General features: G+C 47.7%; 1 long non-coding RNA gene across 1 annotated transcript; it reads left to right on the top strand.

The window, feature by feature from the left end:
• Positions 1-974: 974 nt before the first annotated feature.
• On the top strand, positions 975-1,731 carry LOC122090916. The gene is made up of 3 exons (XR_006143767.1): positions 975-1,097; positions 1,349-1,521; positions 1,599-1,731. It is a non-coding gene; the product is annotated as an uncharacterized LOC122090916 (long non-coding RNA).
• The last annotated feature ends 2,568 nt before the right edge of the window (positions 1,732-4,299 follow it).

The raw sequence follows: 4,299 nt of genomic DNA, 5'->3' as shown, positions 1-4,299 counted from the left end.
GAAACGAGTGGTCATAAAAGGACAAAGTTAGTCGAAGTGATTCTAAATTTCGAATGTAGGCATCAACGAGATTATACAAAACTTGGATGGATTTTTGATGATCTCAATTTGCTTCCAAACCCCACCATCAATCTCTTGGACCAAACCAAAATTGAATTGAATATTTAGAACCAAACCAATTGATAAGTTTACTTAATAATGGCAATGGAAATTCCTCTGGGTGTGGTGGTGGTTGTTAGTGCAGTGGAACAACTAACCTAAGTCCAAGGAGAGGTTGCTTGCTTGACTCTCTTCTCCATTTCCCCATATGATATTATTTTCTATTGCCCGAAAACGGATCAATTGCTCTTACAATCACCTTTTTGTTTCAAATATACCCCTCTTTATCCTTATAATGATAGAAAATGAGACACGTGTTGAATGTTGACTCGTACGACCAGGGAACAAAGAGTTGATCGGATGATTATCCTCTGCAGTGAATGTGGCGGTGGAATGAGCATCAGATAGACGAGATCATCCATGCACATGCCCCGAGGTCATCTTGATCATCCGATGTTCACTGCACGGCCACACTCACTAGAGAGGATAATTTTGAGGAGTTGATCCTATCTCTTATTGCCCATGAACAGACCCTACCCTACCCAAGCAAGTGATTTTTGTCTGAAATTTAGAATCTACCTGAGTTGTAGTCAAGTAGCTAGTAGTCAAAGAAATAAAATAATTCACATTCACCCTAGATTAACAAATATCCTCCCAAGTTACTGTATTTTCTAAAATACCGTTTTTGGATTCTATTTCTTTGCTGTCACAGAGGTTGCAGCTATTTTTGATTCTATTCTTTGGCTGCAACCCGGACAGCAGCTAAATTTCGTCGAGTGTTTCATTTGCATTATGAACCGAACCGTTTAGGTGATTCTGGGGAAGTGAGTGCGTGAGCATGTGACAACTGAGAAGTGAAAAGCAAGAGTGGGGAGTAATGGCAAGCAGGAAGGACGAGGTGGTGTGCGTTACAGGGGGAAGCGGCTTCATAGGTTCATGGCTGGTTCGTCTTCTCCTCGACTGTGGCTACACCGTCCACGCCACCGTCAAAGATCTCAGTACTTGTTCCCTCCTTCTACTACTAATTTTTCTCTTTCATTAATTTTCCAGTTCATCACTATTGATTTCACTTCCTCTCTTTTAATCTCCTTTGAAGTTTCATTCTTTCATTTTGAGAATCAATCTTTGGAGGAGGTTTCCTCTGATTTTAAAGTTCTAATTCAGTTTTCAATCATTTACTCTCTGAAATTCCAGTGGCATTTCATTTGATTTGATATATTGTGACGACTCTTGTACTTCAATCGATCAGATGACGAGAGAGAAACGAAGCATTTAGAAGCCCTAGAAGGAGCAGATTCGCATCTCCGTCTCTTCCAGATCGATCTCCTTGACTATGATTCCCTCCTAGCTGCCATCAATGGCACCGTCGGTGTCTTCCACCTGGCTTCCCCCTGCATTGTCGATCGAGTTCTGGATCCCCAGGTCCGCCTTCTCAATCCTACGGCTACTAAATTCTCTTTTATTCTTTATTTTTTAAAATTTTGAAAGTATAATGACAGAAGGAACTTTTGGAGCCGGTGATCAGTGGGAAGATAAATGCACTAAAAGTGGCGAAGAAGTGCAGGGTGAGGCGAGTGGTGGTGACCTCATCGATATCCGCCATCATTCCCAGCCCCAACTGGCCTGCCGATGTCGTCAAAAATGAGGATTGCTGGACGGATCTCGATTACTACAATCATAGAGAGGTGAGAGGTGATTTTAGACCTTTTCTCTGCTCTTGCCTCTTGACAGAAAGGGCTATTGAAAATTGCTTGTGTTGGCCTATTGCTGCCAGAAATCTGTATGAGGCTGAGCACCGATCCTGCACAAGCACAAAAGGCAGAGGCCCGAAGGTGTCTCCGGGATTAGTCCTCCGACACTTAAGTTAGAGACTGGCAGAACATTTTTTCATCGGAGTAATGATGTGTGCGTTGACCTACCTCTTCTCTCCTTTTGGGTTCCATCTTATAGGGTTTAGGGTCTAGAGTTTAGGGAGAGCCCCCCTCGGATGCGCCTTACCCTTTTCCCCTTTCCCGAGTCCTACTCGGATATGTCCTATCCCCCTATGGGGAATATTCCCTATCTAGGTATCTTCTCCTCACGTAGTTTGAAACCTTGCGGCCTCTATCGGTTGGGCGGCATGTGGCCTTCCCTTGGATGCCACGTGTTCTTGTTTTATTGGGTGACTAATTCGGCCGTATCAGAAGTCCTCTTACTTCCACTAAGAGGCTCTTTTAGTGGGAGTAACTACTTTCATTCTCTTTTGCGTACCCCTTCAGCCTTTGGTTTCGGCCTTCGTCTTGAAACCAAAACCTTCGATCAGGTCTGCTCGGCCTTGGCCTGAGCCCCCAACCGAGGTTTTGACATTCGGTCAGGTTTGCTTGGCCTTGGCCTGAGCCTCAACTGAGGTTTTGACCTTTGGTTAGGTCTGCTCGGCCTTGGCATGAGCCCCCAACCAAGGTTTTGACCTTCAGTTAGGTCTGCTCGGCCTTGGCCCGAGCCCCCAACCATGGTTTTGACCTTCGATTAGGTCTGCTCGGCCTTGGCCTAAGCCCCCAACTGAGATTTTGACCTTCGGTCAAGTCTGCTCAGCTTTGGCTTGAGCCCCCAACTGAGATTTTGACCTTCGGCTAGGTCTGCTCGGCCTTGGACTGAGCCCCCAACTAAGGTTTTGACCTTCGATCAGGTCTGCTTGGTCTTGGCCTGAGCCCCCAATCGAGGTTTTGACCTTCAGTCAGGTCTGCTCGGCCTTGGCCTAAGCCCCCAACCGAGGTTTTGGGTCTGAGGTGTGGTACTTCGCTCGTGTACTTTGCTTGAGTGTATTCCGGGAATCTTGCATAGATGACATGTACTGCATTTAATGAGGTCGGGGAGTCGTATCGACGCACCTTTGCCTACAAATAGTCACTTTCTCTCATTTTGTCACCTTTTACTCATTTCTCTGACCTTTCGTCCTTCGTCCTTAACTGTCTTCTGATCCTTGGTTCGGCCAGAGTTATTGAGAAATAAGTTATGTCTAGCTTTTTAGGTAGTGGCCCCTCGTCTTGCGAGGGTGCCGTTTCTAGTCATCGAAGCCCTGGTTAGGTCCGAGGGATGTCCTCGTTTCTAGCCTTGACCTCCAGGGACTCGTTTGCCTGGGCCCTGGAGTCGAGAAGCCCCTTCCTAATACCTCCACCACTCATGTCACTAGTGGTAGAGAATGAGGAAGCATCCGAAGTATCCCAGACGAGTTCGTCCTTCGGATACCGAGGCCGAAGATAAAGAAAGCTACCGAAACCCTGAGGAGCTTTGCTTCTATTGGGATGCCTTCAAGGCCGGGCTTCGACTCCCTCTTCACCCCTTTTTTAGCCAGGTGTTTCAGCACTACAGCATCTGTCCGGCCTAGCTGACCTCGAACGGGTGGCGGCAAGTCCTCAATTTCATTGTCTTCCCTTGGATGGGGAGACCCCTCTCCCTTTCTTCCTTAATTGTATGTCTTTTGGTTCCAGCAAAGGGGACTTGGACTGGTACTATTTCTGCCCTAGAAAAGACCTTTGGTCTCTGAACCTCTAACCATGTATCGGTATCCTCGATACATGGTCGGAAGTTGAAGTACTTTTTTGTGAGGGTGTCCGAGGGGTTCCCCTTCAGTAATACTTGGGACATCCCAGATCTGAAGGACGTGAACACTGCACCGACCCTCTTTGGGATAGATGCAGAGTCAATGTCGATGGCTAAGGGCAAGATACTCTGTCGGCCCATTGAGTCCAGTAGCCTCCAGTCGGATGCCTTTCTGTTCTTGTTCGGGCTTAGCCCAGGTGAGTCCTAGGTTTGCCAAAGACTGTTTCTGCTTCGGATTTTACTTTCTCGTACTAATCTTCACCATCCTTGTTGCAGTGCAACTTTGGAGAGCAGAAGCCCGGGTAGCCTAGGTGGAGAGACAGGCCCAGCTGAAGGAAGCCAGGGCCCAAGACGCCCAGTAGAGGCAGCAGAGGAAAGGCAAGAGAAGGGGGGCTTAAACTTCTGAAGCCCTCTCGAAGAAGCCTAGAGCTGAAGACCCCATCGCCGAGGCCGTCCAAGCGCTAGAGGCCACTAGCTATGGCACATCCCCTCCTCGGGCCTCCTCCCCCAGTGCCGATTTTTGAAGCCCGAGGGAGAGTTATTCTTGGGCCGAAGTCGGATTCGTCCCTCAGTTGTCCATCAAGGAGGGTGAGACACTTTCCATTGGGTGAGTTGCCTGAG

This window comes from Macadamia integrifolia, chromosome 10 (genome assembly GCF_013358625.1).
Source record: "Macadamia integrifolia cultivar HAES 741 chromosome 10, SCU_Mint_v3, whole genome shotgun sequence".
NCBI lineage: Eukaryota > Viridiplantae > Streptophyta > Magnoliopsida > Proteales > Proteaceae > Macadamia > Macadamia integrifolia.
The sequence above is the reverse complement of the archived record's forward strand: the minus strand, read 5'-3'. Positions and strand labels throughout refer to the sequence as shown.